At 42.6% G+C, this 20,998-nt stretch overlaps 1 protein-coding gene and 1 long non-coding RNA gene across 4 annotated transcripts in view; one reads left to right on the forward strand and one right to left on the reverse strand.

Annotated features, from left to right (window-relative positions):
* Nucleotides 1-11,992, reverse strand: part of MOBP (myelin associated oligodendrocyte basic protein) — a 51,848-nt gene extending 39,856 nt beyond the window's left edge. Inside the window, exons 1-2 of one of the 3 annotated variants that reach the window (XM_027040747.2) lie at nucleotides 11,850-11,992; nucleotides 4,836-4,914 (exon numbers count right to left, since the gene is read on the reverse strand). The gene's annotated coding sequence lies outside the window, so the exon portion shown is untranslated. Of the gene's footprint in view, nucleotides 1-4,835; nucleotides 4,915-11,668; nucleotides 11,709-11,849 lie in introns of those variants that run through there. The other 2 variants (XM_015062784.3, XM_053221640.1) reach the window with 2 other exon arrangements.
* LOC113594132 (uncharacterized) lies at nucleotides 18-20,940 on the forward strand. Its single transcript, XR_003414433.2, has 3 exons — nucleotides 18-325; nucleotides 5,788-5,870; nucleotides 20,820-20,940. It is a non-coding gene; the product is annotated as an uncharacterized LOC113594132 (long non-coding RNA).
* Nucleotides 20,941-20,998: the final 58 nt, after the last annotated feature.

Below are 20,998 nucleotides of genomic sequence, written 5' to 3' on the forward strand. Positions count from 1 at the left end.
GATCAAGGGGACAGAACAGAGAGCTTAGAAACAGACCCACGTAGGTAGAGTAACATGGTTCATGACCAAGGGGGCATTTTTATTTTTACCGGAAAATGGAAAAAGGGAGACGAAACGAAAGCAGACCAATAACCCCAACGAGAATAATAATCGCGAACACATGTTAGGAGATACCAGCCAGGCACTGTTCAAAGGCTTTATGTGTGTAACTCACAGAATCCTCACCCCCTCACAGTAGCTCTCGCGGCAGCAAAGATACAGAGAAGTCAGAAAACCAACCCCAGGACACAGAGCTAGCAACTGGATCCCCAGGATCCCAACCAAGGTAAGCTAGTCCATGTTCCTAACCTTGACACTCCGTGGCTTCTAACACAGCGGACGTGAATGGAAAGAAGAGAAATCATAAACACAACGATGTCATAGAACAAAAGATGCCATGAAGTTACAGGGCAAAAGACCTGTGCCATGACAGAAGAAAAATACAGGAACACAATGAAAGGGCAGTGTTTTCATAATCAGAATGTTAAAGGAAAAAAAAAAAAAAAAACAGACAATTTTTTTTTAATATGAAAACAGGCACAAAACAGGAAAAAGAGGACACTTTAAAAGCCACTAATTCTATACACACGTGGGGCTGGAGGACTCAAGAAAATGACAGCGAGGAAACGTAATAGATGCCCATTCCAATTGACCTCCCTCCAAAAAAAGGAGTGATAAGGGACTCCCAGAAGCGCACAGGGATGGGAAATCGGGGAACAAGGTCTGGGCTGGAGTTCAAGGCGCACCAGGGAGGAATGCACGGGGGCGCTTTGCGGAAGAGATGTTTCTGGAATAAAACCCGGGCGGGGGGCAGAGGCCTCACTGCAGACCACGGCTTCGTTCGCTACCACAGCCTTCCAAAGCTCCTCCGCTCTGGAAAACAGTTATCACCGCAGTGCTTAGCCATTCCACGCTTAGCACCTTCCTCACAGACCTTTAACGGTTCCTAAAGCCTTGCTCATTGTCTCAGGCCGAGGGTAATGCTTTCCTCTGAGTGTCGATTTGCGCGCTAAAAGGCAATGGCTTCCAAGTGGCTTAGTTCGCAGCAGCAAAAATACATGCAGAAAGTAAACTTGGGTTGTAACCACTGCGTGCTGTCTCTAAGGAGGCCTTTATCCGTTTGACCTCATTTATCCATGTGTCTATCTCCTTGGCAACCAAGATGTCTACAAATCGGTAGAAGGAATGTTGAGCGGTGGATTCTTGAACTGGGAAACCGGTTCCCGGTAATGGAAAATTTCATCTAAATATTTATTTTGATTCAGGGTGCTTTTCCACAGAGAGCATCATCTTGCCAAACTCCGACACTGACTTGGGGAACGGCTGACGCTATAAAAATAACAGCATAGAAGTGCCTCGATTATCTTGGGGTTGACAACCCATCTGGGGAGACAGAGCAAAGCCCGCATTGCTTTGCTCTGTGCCAGGGGACAAGGACAAAGGACAGTGGCCCCAGGACCACCCTACTCACACACCACTATCTCGTACATTTGTGCAGAGCCCTTTCTGACAACAAACGCTACCTGACTCCAGCTGTTCTAGGAAAAGGAACAAGTGTGACCCAAGTTTGATATCCTTAGCACATAGATAATATATTTAGCAAATGTTTTGGGGGTAAAAACCTTGCTTATTATAGCGGAGCCACAGAAATGTGTAAGAAGTACAGTAGTTTTCTGAATGTAATTTTAATAACATGATATTGTTTCTTCTAAAAAGTATGCAACACATTGTTTTAACTTATGGGTATGTGAACTTTACACTAGAATTTTATATAGATCAATAAGTCCACAATTTCCTATAACTGGGGGGGGGGGGAGGGGGGTGGTGGGCAGGAGGGTCCAGGAGAAAGAACCAAAGGCATGAGTTTGTCTCCTCATGTATCCATTTCCCTACTCAACAGAGTCTTTCCCCAGTTACAAGGCAAACGCCTTGCTTCTTAGTTAATATGTCACACAAGACTCCTCATAATTTGGTCTTTGCCTAACTTTTCCCTGTACAGAGAACCCATCTTCCAGATTTGCATTATCTTATAGAGAAACCTAAATGTTAATTTGGCCTGTGGTCACAGCAAGGGGGTAAAAGGAAGAACCTGGATTACCTGATCAGCTGATTTATTGTTCCACTGACCACTCGGGGAAGGTGAGAGCTGTGAAGCTGCCTTGGGTTCTCCAAGGGCATCAGTTTCAGGGAGACAGAGAAAAGAACCAGCCAGAAAGAAGCTGAAATAAGCACTGGGCTGTTGACTACCCTTTACCTAAATTTTGTGTCCAAGGACACAGTGTGAGTCACCCAACAGCAGCTATGCTGGTAGGCTGCCACTTAGCTTTGTTCCATTTTGCAATTTATTTCCTTCCATCTTTATATTTACTTATTACATTGAAATCACTCATCTAACCAAAGAAGCAGGAAGGGGAGTCAAGGATGAGTCCAAGGTGTGTAGTTCAAGGAACTGGCTGAGCAGCAGAAGCATCTACCAGAAGAGAAGTTTTAGGGGAAGAGGCTGACTCATGAGTTGAGTTTTAGGTGCACTTGAGTTGGGGTGTTTGAAGGGCATCTAGGCTGAGATGTCAAGTGAGCATTTCGAAGAAGATGGAATTTAAGTTGTGGGAGTATAGGGAACAAGTGAAGCCCTGGGATGGGATTGCCCTGGCATCAGACTGTGGAGTGAGGAGAGGGTGGGGTGTGCCTGGGTGCCCTCCCGTGTTTCCAGGCAGGCAGAGGAGAGGTGATCGGCAGAGGGTAAAGAGAAGAATTGGGGGTGGGGGAGGTAAACTGGGCTGTGTGGTATTGTGGGAGCCAACGGGAAGGAGGGTTTCCAAAGAGTGAGTGGACACCTTGGTGGAATGATTCTGAGAGGTGGTGTAGTAGGAGGACCAGAAAAAGCGCATTGAATTAAGTGATACAGAGGTAACTGGGGACTTTGACAAGAACTGTTTCCATGGCGTGGTTGAGACAGAAGGTAGATTAGAGGATTTGTGGAGAGAATCGGGGCTGAAGGCATGGAGAGACACTGTAGGCAACTCAGGCCAGAGATCTGAGAATGAAGGGCAGGAGAGCAGTGGCAGGGAGAGGAAGATGTAGTTTCCAGACTTTGGGCAAGTGGAGGGGTGACTGGTCAATTTGTTGATTTGGGGGGGGGGGGTTGTTGTTGTTATAATGAGACAGATAAGAGCAGCATGAGTGCTGATGGGAAAGGAGTAAGAGAGGAAGAGACTGAAATCAAACAAGAGAGAAAGTAATTAGTGTCCTTGAGGAAACCCCGAGGAGACGGGAGTGCAGAGCACACACAAGAGGCAAGAGGGAAAGCAGCTGGCTGTATGAAGTTCCCACCGAATGGATTCCATTTTTCCAGTGAAATGGGAGGCAAAAGGAGCTGAGAATGAGACGGTTGGAGATTTGAGAAGAATAACATGCGTTTAAAAGAGATTTTGTAGGGGCACCTGGGTGGCTCAGTTGGTTGAACATCCGACTCTTGACTTTGGCTCAGGTCACGATCCCAGGGTGATGAGATTGAGCCCCACTGTGGGCTAGATGCTGAGCATGGAGCCTGCTTGGGATTCTCTCTCTCTCCCCCTCTTTAAATAAATAAATGAGATTCTGTAGACATTTGAAGGTCAGGCTGCCAGGTAGTTTAGATGGCTTGGGTGGGGTCACAGACTATTCATGTGTAGTGATAGAGGTAGCCTTCTGCCTCACTGTGTTTTTCCCCAGTTGTTCTCAGTAGCCAGGGCACAGACAGGGCAAAGACACATGGTTCATCTAAGGACGGGATTTGCCAGAGAATTTGCAGGAAAATCATTGACATGATGGATTCCAGAATCTACCAGTAATAGGAAGAAAATAGATAGAAAGGGGCAACTGAGGAATAGATACATAGAGGGACGGGGAGACGAAAGGGAAAGTCAACTCAAAGCACCTGGCCAAAGAACAGTGGTCGTGGGGAACGTAACAGAGCAGGTTGAAAGAAAGGAAGGCTGTAAATGAAATGCTAGATGTTGGCACCATTTGATTCAGAAATGGAGTCGTTTCGAGTATTGTTGAGTGCCGTAGCATGCGATGGACAGATGAGGCAGACTGGGTAATTGACTGGAGTAGTGAGTAGTTCATTCACAGGAACATTGAAGTCATGTGGGCTGATGGATGGAGTCGGAGCGGAGAGGGATGGGGAGGCTGACCACAAAAACATCGGTGGAGGAGGCGTGACTGGAGGCCAAGTGAAGACGGGCACAGGGAAGGGAGCACGAGCTTCCAGGGGGGGAAGACCAGCTAGGGAGTGAAGGAGTAGTGGTCTGAAAGTGGCAATGAGGAGGACACCAGCTCACTCAACTCTGGAGCCACTTGGAGCGTATATGTCCCCCATTTGACCGGCTGACAGATGAAGCCTTGTTATCAGAGGACTGTCCCGGTTCAGTTAAGACAAAGAAATAGAAGGAATCCCCCGAGTAGGGTGTAAAGACAGGGGAAGGAAGTCTCTTTTTCACAGAATGGCTCCTCCCCCATGCATAGGACATGAGTTTGCCAAAAGTGGACAAATGGTGGCCAGGGTCATGGTCCCTTTGCTGTAGAGAAGTGTTTTTGTTCTTTTTTTTTTTTCATATTTGTATGTCCCCAAATCCAGGATACCGTGAAACACCTGCAATAGTTTCTTTTTTTTTTTTTTTTTAAGCATTCAACTCTTATGGAAAGTTTGATTGCTCAGTCTTTTGCTGATTCTGCTTTGACGTTTTGAATACTAGGAATCATTATACAATAATTTAGATGCAGACCCAAAAGAGTGTAAGAAATTCATTTTGTACCTGTGTTTTCATCCGTACACGTCTGGCGATTAGATCTCTGTTATGAGCTTGTCTTGGTATCATTTGCTCCTTTTTTCCCCTGAAAGTGAAGCAATAGAATGCGTTCTGGTTAATTTGGTGTTTTGATTATTGAAGCTGTCATAAATCCAAATGTGCTATACACAGAGCTTCACTCTCACCGCCCTAAGAAGGATTATGATGTTCAATTTAGATGTGAACTGTCAGTTGGGGGCTAGGGAGAGGACAGCATTACAAAATGGCAGGCAAACTTTTTAAAGACCATCTTATCATTATAGAGGAAAAGTGCTCCAGTTGATTCACTGTCATTAAGGAAAAACTCTTCAGTCACTTCTAGTAAATCTGGAGCTTTACGACAAACCTGGTGTTTTGCTTATAACACTAATGAATGAAATTCCTAAAATACATGAAATGTTGGAGTCTGGCTTTAAAAATGCAAGCCATAGCAATTAAGCGTCTCAGGAAGAGAGTTAGACTGTCCTCCTCCAGTACAGCTCCTGAGGAGAGACGTTGAAAACTCAATGAAGGAATCCAATTTGATACGGCATTACATTGAGAATTTCAGAATATCAGTTTTGTTTTCCCATGCAATATGGAAATTTATGACCATCCATAACCATCTGTGCCCTTCTTTCTTAATATATATCAAATCCTGGAAGTGTCGTTTGAACAAAGGGGTCTTATAGTTCCAAAAAATAACCTGCAAAAGAAACCTGTAATTCCCATTAGTTGTTCTTTTAAGGTTCCTGGACCCAATCCCAATGTTGTGGGGGGAGGGGTGTCCTCCCACCAGGCACACAACACCAAGCAATTCTTGGACATCGGCAGGGTGTCGGGGAATTCAAGTCAGTTCTGACGCTACTCGGAAACAGCATCAGATTCCACAGGTTAAGAGTTCTGTTCCACAAGACTGTCTCTCACCCCCCCATTTCAGACTCCAGACCCGTGGCAAACCCCAGGATGTTACCTGTGCTTCTACAAAGTGGCTACAGCTTGGAGGTTTTAACAACCTCTTTGGTAAGTTCCATTAATTTGCTAGAGTGACTCACAGAACCCAGGGAAACAGTTATTACATTTCAACAGCCAAGTGAAGAGATACAGAGGACAAGGTTTGGGGGGAAAGGGGTGGAGCTTCCCTGCCCTCTCCAGGCACTTTGCTGCCCCACATCTCCAAGCATTCACCAACTGGGAAGCTCTCCAAGCCTTTGGGGTTTTAGAGAGGTTTAGTTATACAGTCATGGTTGACTAAGTCACTGGCCATTGGTCAACTCCCTTTAGCAGCTCTCACCCCAAGGTCAGGGAGTAGGACTGAGAGTTCCATTCCTCTAATCACCTGGTTGGTTCTCATGGCAACCAGGCCGGTCCTTAGGGTACTTAAGGGCTTTCCCAACTCACCTCATTAACATAACAAAAGACACCTTTATTGCCCTTATCCTAGGAAATTCCAAACGTTTTAGGAGCTGGGAGTCAGAAACTGTAGATAAAAACCAAATACACAACAAAAATTTATTTTGGCCATTTGAATGACCAAATGTATATTTCTTGTAAATCACAATATCACAGTTGTCTTGGTTGATAATTTGTCTTAGTTGACAGCTAATCATTGTAATAATGATGCAATTGACACTTCTGTGTCACTAACTGTAAAAATTATTGTAAGATTGCTCCGTCAAATCAGATGATCATGTTCCTTTTAAATTTAAATTAAGTTAAAAAAAAACTTTTTATTTTTACATTTATTTATTTATTTTTGAGAGACAGAGAACAAGTAGGGGATGGGCAGAGACAGAAGGAGACACAGAATCCAAAGCAGGCTCCAGGCTCTGAGCTGTCAGCACAGAGCCCGGACAGCCCCACGCAGGGATCGAACTCAGAAACCCGTGAGATCATACCTGAGCTGAAGTCGGATGCTCAACCGACTGAGCCACCCAGGCGCCCCAATTTAAATTAAGTTTTAAAAAGTACATTGCAAAGGGGCGCCTGGGTGGCTCAGTCGGTTGAGCGCCTGGCTTTGGCTCAGGTCATGATCTCATGGCTCATGAGTTCAAGCCCTGAGTTGGGCTCTGTGCTGATGGCTGGGAGCCTGGAGCCTGCTTCGGATTTGTGTCTCTCTCTCTCAGTCCCTCCCATGCTTGCACTCCCTCTCTCTCTCTCTCTTAAAAATAAATAAACATTAAAAATTTTTTTAAAGTACATTGCAAAAATAAACTATTGAGACTACACTAAAATAAAAAGCTTTTGCACAGGGCAGGAAACCATCAACAAATGAAAAGCCAACATACCGAAAGGGAGAAGATATTTGCAAATAACATACCTAATGAAAATGAGATTTCAAGATACAGCAAGCGAGCCAAGATAAAGGGATCTCTTTAAAAAAAAAAAAATAGGGCAGGGATGCAGGTACCTACCTAGCTCAGTCGGTAGAGCATTCAACTATTGATCGTGGGGTTATAAATTTGAACCCCAAGTTGGCTGTAGACATTACTTAAAAATATAAACCTTTAAAATGAAATAAAATAGGGCCAGGAGGCCATAAGGGAGAAGGAATTTATGCACGTTCTCCTGAAGGAACTGTGAACTCTTCACCAGCTACAAGACCTAGGGCTGGACTCCTTCTCACCAAGACACCAGAATCTTCACCATTCTTCAACTCCCAAAGGAGCCAGTGAGATTTGACACATCTCAATCCCTCATTTGCATATTAACCCAACCAATCCCAGTTCACCTCGCTCCAATCCCTGTTTTGCATAACAGACCTGACTGAGAACTGCACTTGTAACCTTTTGCCTTTATAGCCCAGTCCCCTCTTAGTCTTTCTCTGAACATAATTCAGGTTTCTATCTGAATCTGTTTCCCTTATCACAATTCTACTTGCTCGGATACGTGCCTCTTAAATTTTCAGTGAATTCTTATTTGGTCAACACCCATGAGGGGTTAATATCTTAAATACAAAGAGAACTTATGCAACTCAACACCCCCCCCCAAAAAAAAGAGGAATAATCCAATTTAAAAATGGGTAGAGGACCTGAATAAGCATTTTCCCAAAGGAAACATACAGGTGGCCAACAAGACACATGAAAAGATGCTCAACATCTCTACTCACCAGGGAAATGCAAATCAAAATTGCAATGAGATACCACCTCACACCTGTCAGAATGGCGAGTATCAAAAAGACAAGAACAGGTGTTGGTGAGCGTGTGGAGAAAAGGGAACCTTCCTGCACTGTTTTGGGACTGCAAATTGGTGCAACCACGATGGAAAACAGTACGGAGTTTCCTCAAAAAGTTAAAAATAGAAGTACCATACGACCCAGTAATTCCACTAGGGGTTATTTGCCCAAAGAAAATGAAAACACTAATTTGAAAAGGTATATGCACCCCACACTTATTGCAGCATTACTTATAATAGCCAACATATGGAAGTAACCCCAGCGTCCCTTGATAGATGAATGAATAAGGATGTGGTATGTACATATCCATGCAATGGAATATAACTCAGCTATAAAAAAGAATAAGATCTTGTCATTTGTGACAACATGGATGGACCTAGAGGGTATTATGCTGAGTGAAATGAGTCAGAGGACGACAAATATTAAATGATTTTACATCTAAATGTGTAATCTAAAAAATCAAAACAAACGAAGAGATACTCTCCCTTAAAGAATATTTCAAATGAGTACATGTAGAAGCAACGAGGGAAATAGAAAATCATCATTAGAATACCTGGGGACGCACAGGACTTCTCTATGAGTATGTCTTTCATACACAAACCAACCAATCGAGAGCCTACCCTTGTCAATTACCCTCTTTATCAAGGTCCCGCAGATTAAGCCAGCATTCCTATCCTAAACACCCCAAGGCCAGGAACCAGACAAATCAGAAGAGCCCTTCTCAACAGGCCTTCCCAGAACGCACTGAAATTATTCAAACTAGCTCATCCTGAATTTACCTAGCCTGTTTACATTGCCTTACCCAGTCCTCCCTCCAAAACACACAATAAAGCTCTTGCCAATATTTTCCCCTCATTCCCTCTGGCTTCTGATCACCCTGGTGCTTCCTCATGTGGCCCTGCATGGTCAGGCATATGCCCTCCTTTTGGTAACTGTGAGTAACAATCTTATCAATGGCAATCATCTTCTGATCTGCTGCCCTCCTCAAGCCTAAATAAAAACAAAATCCTGAGTACACTTTTAAACAGACTGGTCTTTTACTCACCCAGAGCACAGCTAATACCTCCAAGTTTTTACCTGTACATTAGGGGTAACAGGGTTACAGAAATCAGAGAGGCCTGCACAGCCAAAAAGAGGTCACTTTTGGAGCCTACACAATGGAACCTAATCCTAGGGTCCCAGCCCAGCCCAGCCCAACAGACTTCTATATTGTGGAAAGAAACTCAATTCCCATCCATAAGACTCTTCTGGCCTTCCAAGGCTTCCATGTACTGGCCCCCAATTCTTTTGGCTAAGTGAGAGAAGGAGGACCTCATTTTTCAACCCAGGATGGCTCATTATGGGAACACATAATCCTCTAAGTAAAAATCATTTCTTCAAACTCCAGGGTGACTTCCAGATAAGACAATCAAAACAGCTAATGCTACATTTTCCCAAAAGCTGAGTTCCTCCATAGTAAATAGTTGTATGTCCAGAACTCTAAATTTCTAATCTAATTCCATATTTAGGAAAGAAAATATCTATCTACCTCATCTATCTATTTAACAGTCCTGTTAAAGCCATAATACATTTACTTGACTACAAAGATCATATAAGAAGTTAACAACTGCTTTACATTTATGTTATGATGACTTCAGCATTTTCTCTAGAGGGAAAAAAATGGATGCTTTCTATTTGGAAATCTTAAGAATCTATTTAAATAACTTTCCCAAAAGAGAGGAAGTCTGTTAAGAAGTTAGTCTCCACCTTCAGAATGATAAAACTGTCAGTCACCTCCAGACAGAAGTTTTCTCACAAATAAAATGAAATTTCTTTCTTTTCTAGCACACTGCCAATGTGCTAAAGGTCACCAGCAGGCCTGGAGTGGCTATCCAAGACCACTCTTTGTGAACTGTATGTTTTCAGTGGATGCTTAGAAAGGAACGATCACATTCACGAAATGAACACTCATAAAGCAGCAGACATGAACCTAGCACATGCAAAGAATGTACGTTAAAAACTTCACTATATACCTACCAAGTTCATGTACATATTGTTGCAATGTTATTTTTAACAAAAGGGCAGCACTTACACCCTTTTGGTGAATACTTGAGAATTATCTGTAAAAGCTGTAGATTTTAGATTTTGTGTGTGTGTGTTTTCTTGTAAGATTTTAGGTACTCCTTTAAATTTTTTTTGATGTTTATTTATTTTTGAGAGAGCGAAAGACAGAGGTGAGCAGGGGAGGGGCTGAGAGAGAGGGAGACACAGAATCCGAAGCAGGTTCGAGACTATGAGCTGTCAGCACAGAGCCCAAAGCGAGGCTTGAACTCACGAACTGTGAGATCATGACCTGAGCCAAAGTCAGACACTTAACCGACTGAGCCGCCTAGGCGCCCCTAAGAACTCACTTAAAATTCTAGTTACCATTAGCAAACCCAGACCCCGAGTTAGAAGTCTGTACAATCAGATTCAAGGATAAATTTGGAGACATACAGTCTGAAATGCAAGGATATTCCTTACAAAACGGCCTAATCTGGACCCAATCATGTGAAGACATCAGATCAAACCTATACTGAGGGACATGTAACCAAAGAAAAGGCCTATACTCTTTAAATTTCTCTATACTCTTTAAATTTCTAAATTTCTCAAGGTCATGAACGAGAATGACTGTCTCAGGTGCTCTTCCAGACTAAAGGACACTATAGACACATGGCAAGTAAAGTGATGCATGATCTGGAACCGAAACCTTGGACAATTGACAAAATCTACGTGAAAATAACAGTATTTTCTCAATGTTGGTTTTCAGTTTTGATCGTGCCTGGAAATTCATCTCAAATGGCTTAGAAAAAAATACATATAGTGTATATAGAGAAAAAGGAGAGAGACTGACAAAGAAAATGTGGTAAAATGTCAACATTTGGGTGATCTGAGTACATCTGGAACTTTTGTACGGTTTGCAGTTTTTCTGCAAATCTGAAACAATTTCTTAAAGCAGACTCAACACTCAACCTGGGGCTCGAACTCACAACCCCAAGATCAAGAGTTGCACACTCTACCGACTGAGCCACCCAGGCACCCCCGAAACAATTTTTAAAATCTACTCACGAAGGCATTCTCCCGCTAATCCAAATAAACATAAAACAGCATAGCTATACATATAACAGTGATCTGTTCTTTTCCTTCCTGTTTGATTTCACAAAGCAGTAAAAATGATTTTCCCTATTTTTCACCTAGTACTCTAGCCAAGTTAATTGTTTTATTCCCATGACACATAATCTTTTCTTTCCTTGTTCTACCCCCCACACACTGGAAAACTCTGGTTTCTAAGAGATTCTGCACAAGATTGAGCTTTAGCATCTTTCCATTTAAGGTTGTTAGTCTACAGGGAGCAAAATTCTAACACAATTTGGGTTTTCTTGTTCCATAAGTATCCCCCATACGTAAACCCAGCTGCATGAAGGAAGACTTTTTCCTAGATAAGAAGAAAACAACTCATTTTCAAATCGTGACAAATAATAAACGCATACATAGAAAAAGAAGCTAATGGCTCCATTAATCTAGTTCCCGGAACATCAATCTTTAAACCTGAAAGAATCTGAGTTAGGGTTTGGAACCTCTTTCCCAGGCTCAGACAATTCCCATTCCAGGAGGGCCCTCTGCTCACATTAGAATAACCTTGGTGTCCTCTGCTCTTGCTTTCTCCACCATCTTATGTTCTCCCGATCTTGACTGCTATTACGCCAAACTGCCCCTGGAATATAATGAAATGGCCCATACCAAAATGTGCACTTGCCACTTGAAGATGAAGTACAACCTGAAGATGAAAACCTATGGAATTCCCTTACCTTCGAGTAGCAGTTGTATGAAAGAGGCTCCACTGGATCGGGTCCCTGGGGGGGGTTGAGGCTACCTCAATGCATGCAGAATATATAGGGAGAGATTATATATCCGGGTTTTTCATTACACAAGGTATTTTTGATGGGTTCTCAGCCAAGATCCACTTAAAAACAAAAGCCACACAAAGACTACAAAAAGGCCACACAAAGTTTAAACAAAAGGCTAAAGAAAGACCAAACAAAAGCCAAAGAAAGTTTAAACAAAGAGTGAAACAAAGACAAAACAAAGGCCAAACAAAGACAAAAACAAAGACAAAAACAAAGGGCAAAGGAAAATCTAAACAAAAGCTAAGCTGAGCTGCAGCCATACTATACACACACACAAACCCACACATATGCACACCCCACATCCACACTATATCTCCACATACACTCGAATATTTCAGTCCCCCACCTTCTTCATCCCACATAATCAACACTCCATGTCAAAGCCCTCACCAAGGCTCACTCCATACCAACTCCACGGCACATCAAACCACAGGCCAGGTCCAACCAAACCAAACATCAGCTCCAAACCACACATCCTTTGGTGTGTGATTTGGAACCAGAGACATGCATAGAGGAGAACATGAGAAGACATGGGGAGAAGATAGTCAACTACAAGTCACAGAGAGGGACCTGGAACGGATCTTCTCTCACAGGCCTCAGAAGAAACCAACCCTGCTGACACCTTGACCTCAGACTTCAAGCCTGAGGACAGCAAGGCAATACATTTGTTACTTATGCCACCTGGTTTGTGGTACTTTGTTACAGCAGCCCTAGCAAACTAATATGCCACAGTCCCCGTAAGTACTATTTTAATTAATTTTCATATTTATCAAAATAATACGCCACCTCACTCCGCTCCATAATCCCACTTACCAGAGGCAACCACATTGCCACATTTAACTTTTTTTTTTAGCTATTTTTTCTAGATTTATTTGCACATTGCTAAATAATTCCACAAACAGCCATTTATATACTTATTATTTATTGTAGGTTTTTGACTTCTTAATGAGGGTTTCATTTTCTTACTCTCTACTCTTTGCTCTCTCTTCTCCTTCACCCACTGAATGTATTCTTGTCAGTCAGTTTATCTATTCCTATAAATATTATTTCCTACGAGGGTGTCTGGGTGGCTCAGTGGGTTAAGCGTCTGACTTTGGCTCAGGTCGTGATCTCACGGTTCTTGAGTTTAAGCTCCGTCAGGCTCTGTGATGACCACTTGGAGCCTGGAGCCTGGTTTGGATTCTGTGTCTCCCTCTTTCTGCCCCTCCCCTGCTTGTGCTCTCTCTCTCTCTCTCTCAAAAATAAATAAATATTTAAAAATAAATAGATAGATAGATAGATAGATAGATAGATGATAGATATTATTTCCTACAGAACTCATAATCAACTCTATTATTTCCTTCCTCTTTACAGCTTCATTTTTTGGGGGAGTTAATAATTATCCTGTTTTTGCTTTCATTTATTTTAATTTGCTTAGTTTTTTATTTATGTATCATTCATTTTTTTCCAAATATTCCAGCAGATCTCTCAAATATCAATCAATAATTTTCTCAAGCATTCCTAGCCATCAAATAATCATTTCCATCTATTGTCTTCTGTGATTGTCTATTCTCTAATTGTTCTGTTTTTAGACTGGATGCTCTCAAAGCCAGTGCAGGGCGGGGACTCCCTTTCATTGCTTTCCTGTAATAGATCACCAGTGCCCTGGATCCCATGTCATTCTCATTTTTGCTTTGCCCCCTCATTTTCCTGAAGCACAACCTCTAGTATCTTCCTTAGAAAGGATATATATGTATATACAATAAAACCATGGTTTGCAAGCAAAATCCATTCTGGAAATATGCTTGTAATCCAAAGCACTTGTATATCAAAGTGAATTTCAGGGACCATTGGCTCAGTTGTGATCACGTGACATTCGGTGTCACCTACTACTCGTATTGCAAGACATCGCTCATTTATCAAGTTAAAATTATTAGAAATGTTTGCTCATCTTGTGGAAAACTCACAGAACAAGTTACTCGCAATCCAAGGTTTTACCACATATGTAAAATGAATCTTTTCGAGTGCTCGAATACCTGAAAACTGCTTTATTCTATTCTCACACTTGGTTGCTTGTTTGTCTGGGTATAGAATTCTGTGTTGAAAATTAGAGTTCTGGGGCACCTGGGTGGGTCAGTCATTCGAATATCTGACTCTTGATTTTGGCAGTCATGATACAAGAATCATGGGATTGAGCCCTGCATCAGGCTCTGTACTGAGCCTGGAGCCTGGTTAAGATTCTCTCTCTCTCTCCCTCTGCCCCTCCCATGCTCTCACTCTGTCTCTCTAAAATCAAATAAAAAAAATTCTTTTTAATTTGAAATTAAAGGAGCACCAGTTGATTAAAGGTCTGACTTCAGCTCAGGTTATGATCTCATGGTTTGTGGGTTCAAGCACTGACAGCTCAGAGCCCGGAGCCTGCTTTGGATTCTGTGTCTCCCTCTCTCTCTGCCCCTCCCTGCTCCTTCTCTGTCTCTCGCTCTCTTTCAAAAATAAATAAACAGTAAAAAAAAAAATTAAAATTAAAAAACAGAAAACTAGAGTTCCTCAGAATTGTGACTGCATTGTTTTTCTGTGTTTTTTTCCTACAGGGCAACTTATTGTTGAGAAGTTCTAGGCCTTTCAGATTCCCATTCTTTTTGTGATTTTTTTAAAAAATATTTTATTTATTTTTTTGAGAGAGAGTACAAGCAGGGGAAGGGAAGAGAGGGACGGAGACACAGAATCCGAAGCAGGCTCCGGGCTCTGAGCTGTCAGCAGCGAGCCTGATGCGGGGCTCAAACCCATGAACTGTGAGATCATGACCTGAGCCGAAGTCGAAGACTTAACTGACTGAGTCACCCAGGCGCCCCTCCTTTTGTGATTTTTAACAAATGTCTGGAAATGTTCAAGGTCTTATTTTCACCCTAATTGTCCTGAAACCCCTCCATTCCTTCAACGTGAGTGTTTTCTCATCCCCACTTGATAGTTCATTTTCCCCTGGAAATTCCTAACACTCTATTCTTTAATTTTTATGTAGTTTTTATTCATTTTCCCTGTCCACTTTCTTTCTTCTGCCTGAAAACTTTTATTGGTTGGCTCTTAAAAAGTAATGATAGAAAACTAAATGGATCCTCCAAATTGTTCCTCATTCCTCTCTTTCCTAGCTTACAGTTCTTTGACTTTTGGTTCCACCTTTCATGAAGTTTTCTTATTTTATTCATTGTATACCATTGTATATTTTCTTTCGGTGATCAGATTTTTCAATTCTTTCTTGTTTGCTGACGTTCCCTTTTTCAAAGCACATAGTCTTTTCTCTAAGCCCCAGGAAGATAGTAACTATACTATGTGGGATTTGTTCATTACTTTTGTTTTGTTTGCTTCTTTGTTGGCTTTGTTCCTTAAATTGAATTAGCGAGCTTATTCCAGATTCCTTCATCCTTCTTTTGTTTTCATCTCTCCTCTTCCTGTTGAAAGCTCTCTCCTTTGTCTGCTGACCTTCACTGTCTCTTTCTGTCCGTTAGGCATGCAGGGGGTGACTGGATGCTCCAAGTACCAGCACAGGGCTTGTTGACGAGTGGTCCAATGGGAAGCCACTCTGGCCTTTATGTGGGCAGATTTGAAAACCTAAGTAGCTGGAAGATTTTCCTCTAGGGTCATTCAGTTTGTTCAGGGAGGAGCAATGCGTTCTCCAGCCTGGAAGGAGTAGGGATATTAGGGGAATTTGAATACCTTGCTACTGATTCTGTGATCAGGAGAGGCTAGGGACTGCACGACTCTGTGGATGTGTCCCCTTTCCAAGCCCTGCCCATCACCTCTGCTCTCCACAGATCCTGAGTCTGGAAATTTCTCCATAATCAACTTCCAGTGACCGGAGCAAGTTGGTGCAGTGAACCTGGAAATCCATTCAGGATGTTGACTTTCATGACTAGTACTTCCCATGTGGACACTCCCAGCATTCTAGCACATACATTTGTCCTGCTTTTTCTGGCATCGTCACTGAAAGCAGTTAAAAATTTTTAAGCATATTTATTTATTTTAGGGGAGCCTGGGTGGCTCAGTCGGTTCAACATCTGACCGGCTTAAGTCATGATCTCACAGTTCGTGAGTTCGAGCCCCACATAGGGCTCTGTGCTGACAGCTGAGAGCCTGGAGCCTGCTTAGGATTCTGTGTCTCCCTCTCTCTCTCTCTGCCCTTTCTCCACTCGTGTGCTGTCTTTCTCTCTCTCAAAAATAAATAAACATTAAGCTTATTTATTTATTTTGAGAGAGGGAGTGCTCCTGTGCATGCAAATGGGGGAGGGGCAGAGAGAGAGGGAGAGAGAGAATCCCAAGCAGGCTCCGTGCTGTCAGCATACAGTCCCATGTGGGGCTCGATCCCCTGAACCGTGAGATTGTGGACCTGAGCTGAAATCAAGAGTCGGACGCCCAACCAACTGAACCACCCAGACACCCTTTGAAAGCACTTAAATTGGAATCTCTTCCACTCTGCCAGGTCAGTTACTTCCTCCACCAAGTCTGTATATCCCCAAAATGGGTTCTAATCGCTCACCTTTTGGTGTCTCCCTTTCTTGGGGGGCTAAAACTTTTAAAAAATTCTCTACTGCCCCTCTGGAATAAAATATTTTTTTTAATTCTTTACTTTTTAAAAGGATACTTTTTACTACTATAATTTTAATAATTTTTTGGAAGAGAGAGGAAATAAAATAAGCATGTGGAGTTAACCTGGCACTTTTCTACAATACATTTTTTTTTTAATTTTATTTTTAAGCAATCTCTACACCCAGTGTGGGGCTCGAACCAGCAATCCCAAGATCAAGAGCTTCATGCTCCACCAACTGAGCCAGCCAGGCGCCCCTAACCTGCCACTTTTAAGCAACAAATGCAGTAATTGGTTTAATTGAGATATAATTTACATACCACGGAATTCACAATTCTGTAATGTAAAATTCGGAGATTTTTAGTATATCCACAAGGGTGTGGAGGCATCACCACTACCTAATTCTATAAAATTGTCATCACTCTAAAAACAAACCCCAACTTATTAGCACTCAGACATAACACTATTTTATATCAGCACATAGAGAGTCAAGCGTTCAATAGGTTAGAGAGTATGGCAAATATTTTGTTAGAGGGATTACTGACAATGAGTATAAAATGAGTGACTCATCTATAGGAGAAAATTACTCTAGGAAAGTCATCGGTGAGATAAAGACATCCCCATGTTTCACCTAAAAACTGAAATGTATGAAATGTACATAAAGTCATATCCACTGTTAGATAAGCCCTTCTCCCTATCAAATTATGTATCAAAATATGTGTTGTAAAAGCTGCTTTTTGATTAAAAGGATAAAAGACAAGCGAGAGATTTTCAGATTCCTAACAAGAATGCTATTTTTTTCCTGTAGAATATGGGGGGGGGGGTGGAGTTTTATAAATAACTGTAAGACCATTTAATTATTACAAGACAAATAATTCATTGATTACATCTGAGAGAAACAAAAGTCAATGGTTTCTAGTCTGCCCTTCAATCCTCGTTTTCAGAGCAAACCTGTCTCCTCCAAGACTTTGACTTTGGTCTTGTAGATCTTGGACTACACAGAGCCCAACTTTTGATGGTAAACAGAGGATTATGATACCAACTGAGCCGCCAGCCGCTCAGACAAAGCCTTTGTGTGTTCCCAGGCTCCACACCCAATCCCTCTCTCCCTCTGCACTATGCCAGGGGCCAGTCACAATTGTGTTCTGGCCAGTGGGGACCTGCAATCATGTACATTGTGTTCCCTAATTGAGGGTCTGGTTTTGTCCAAGTTGCTGTGTTAAAACCCGGTCTGCGGCAGACATGCCTTTACTACTCAGCTTCCTGGGCCCTGTGCATGGATTTAGTCCTTGTAATATTACCGCTAGAGCGGGAAAAGGTGGACACAGGGTAGCAAGATGCAAGGCTTCTAGCAAAAGGAGAGACTCAGAATATGAATGTGTCGGTGTGATGCGTTAAAGAAAACCGGAGCCTAACAGTAGGGTTAAGGATAGATTTTATTCAGGAACTATTGCAATAGGGGGAAAGAGACTTTGATATAAACCTGGGTTCAATTCCAAATTCAATAGGGACGGTGGGGATTTATAGCCAAGGAGCAGGTTGGAGGAACTGGTGGGTAGAAAATTACCAAGAGGCGAAAGAGAAAGAAAGAAAGAAAGAAAAGAAAGAAAGAAAGAAAGAAAGAAAGAAAGAAAGAAGGAAAGAAGGAAGGAGAGGAAAGAAAGAAAGAAAGAAAGAAAGAAAGAAAGAAAGAAAGAGAAAGAAAGGGACGCCCCGATGTCTCAGTTGTTTAAGCATCCAACTCTTGATTTCGGCTCAGATCATGATCTCACAGTCGCAGAGATGGGTACCCAGCGATGGGGTACTTCTGGCTGAAGCAGCTTGTCAGTGTCCTTGCTGCAGGTGAGCCAGGGAGATCAGGCATCCACCTGGAGGTGGTGGGGGTGAGGAATTTGGTCAGAGATGGGCTGGGGGATTCTCGATAAACTGACTTAGCCAGATTCTTGTTCAAATTGGTCAAGGCAAAGACAGACTTGGAAGTCCCAAGGTCGAGGCCTAATTGGAAAGAGGCACCAAAGGAGCCTGACTGAGGTTGGTCAAGAAGGGTGTCTGTCACATGTCAGCGTGCTGCAGTGAGGGACCCCTGATTCTAGTTAGTGATGTCAATTATCTAGAGACAGGAAATACACACAGTGAGATGTGACCCAACGTTAATGGGAATAATCTTATTAAAAACAAAAAAAAAAAAAACAACTGTCTTTGTTTTTAATTTTAGGCTTGCCAAACAGCCAAGAATGTACCATTTTGTTACCTGGTAGTTTGTTGAGAAAGTGCCTTGAGAAAATCACAGTTGCCATGTAATCTGCTTCAAAAATAAAAGTGCCTATCACACTGCCCACACTGTATTATTATACAATAATACCTCTGGCTTCTCTAACTTATTGCCCCTTGACACACTAAAAATCTGGTTTATGATCCTGTAACTCTGAAGTCTACATTAAGTGTAGACAGCACACACGTGACTGAGAACAGACGATCTTTAACACAGTCTTTACTGCAGTTTGCATCTAAAGTTCCAAGTGACCCTCCTCCTCTTCTCTTGACTCCAAGTTTGGTTTCCGGGCAAGTGCAGCCTCATTGGAGGAAAATCTACATCCAGTTCCACGGAGCCCGTGCTGTGCCCTCTCATGGGGCACAAGAACCCTGAGATCACGACAGGAGCCAGAGTTGGCTCTTAACCGACTGAGCCATCCAGGCCCCTCCTGTAAATGAATTATTTTAAATTTGGGTTGTGTTTTTGTTCAAAATCCATCATAACTCTGCTCAATAGTCGATGAATGGAGCACCAAACGACTTCAGTGTTTGAAGCTTTAGCAGATCACAATTATCATTAAACCTGAGGAACTTGGTAATCAGTTCCCACCCTGCCCAGCACCTCTCTGTTGAGACCTGCCTCCAGAGTCCCCAGTGGATGGATCACCCACTTGGCCACAGCACTTGCCTGCCCAGTGATGTCCCCAGTTTCCCTTCCCCACTCTGCTAAGTGCCCAGGCTTCCTGAGATGGCCCCCCACCCCAGTAAATTACTTGTACTAGATTCCTTGTCCCTGGGTCTACTTCAGGGGGATCCCAACCTAAGTACAGACCACAGGATGGTCTTCCCATGAGCCTTGCCCTTTATTCCTTCATAAAATATGGAGCCTCATCAAACCTGGAAGGTGTATCCGCCTTGTAAGGGAAGGCATTCCCCACCTGGACCAACTGAGCCCTAGGTCATCCTAAACTTTTGGCACCATTCAGCCAGGTGTTTGCTTCTGTTTGCTGCTAAGGCAGATGCCACGACAGTCCTTGGTCCTACAACCAGTTCCTGCTCCAACAGGTGCATTAGCAGCTTCTGAGACTGGGGCCTCTCCATATGAAGGTGCTACCCATCACTCAGTTTTAGATTGTTATTAGCTTCTAGATATTCTCTTTTTAAAATAATATGAACACGGGGCACCTGGGTGGCTCAGTGGGTTAAGCGTCTGACTCTTGATTTCGGCTCAGGCCATGATCTCATGGTTTGTGGGATTGAGTCCTGCGTTGGGCTCTGCACTGACAGTGTGGAGCCTGCTTGGGATTCTCTCACTCCCTCTCTCTCTGCCCCTCCCCTGCTCGCTTACTCTCTCAAAGTAAATAAACCTTAAAAAACCTTTTTTTAAATTTTTTTTTTCAACGTTTATTTATTTTTGGGACAGAGAGAGACAGAGCATGAATGGGGGAGGGGCAGAGAGAGAGGGAGACACAGAATCGGAAACAGGCTCCAGGCTCTGAGCCATTAGCCCAGAGCCCGACGCGGGGCTCGAACTCACGGACCGCGAGATCGTGACCTGGCTGAAGTCGGATGCTTAACCGACTGCGCCACCCAGGCGCCCCAAAAAACCTTTTTTAAAAAATAAAATAATATGAACCGATTATGGATACAGTATATGTTAAATTCTATAAATGTGCAACACTGGTTACTAAAGGAAAACCACTTTATGCTTGAACATTCGGACATTGCAGATAGACACATATCCAACCGTAGTGATCCGTAGCAAAGCCGTGAAGTCCACACTCGTGAGGCTATAGACTTGGTCTCGTGGAACCAGTGACTGGAAGAAATAAATACTGAAGGGCAGGGCACCCAGGCATGCAAATAAGGAACGTGTAGTGTCTCTCAACATCTGCAGTGTCTTTGTTAGTCGCACAAAGTGTGATTTTACACTCTAAGGACAAATGCCCTCAGTCTTTGTACAGATTTGACCATAGTGGGTCACAATCAGAGTTATTTTATAACATGAGATTCTAATCTCTCTGCAAATAATTAACATTTTGAATATGACTTACTTGCAGCGACTGGTTTAGAAGAACAGAAAAACAACAAGGCCCCAAACCAAGATTCCATGAAAACTTTGGTTGAACACAGTCTTTATTTCAGGAAACATGCTGAGGAGATGGTATTTTACGGTCAGTGTTTTCATTTATTCATTTAAATATTTAATATTGATTTGGTTTTTTTTCTCAGTAGATTT

The sequence above is a fragment of the Acinonyx jubatus genome, chromosome C2 (assembly GCF_027475565.1).
Source record: "Acinonyx jubatus isolate Ajub_Pintada_27869175 chromosome C2, VMU_Ajub_asm_v1.0, whole genome shotgun sequence".
Lineage (NCBI taxonomy): Eukaryota > Metazoa > Chordata > Mammalia > Carnivora > Felidae > Acinonyx > Acinonyx jubatus.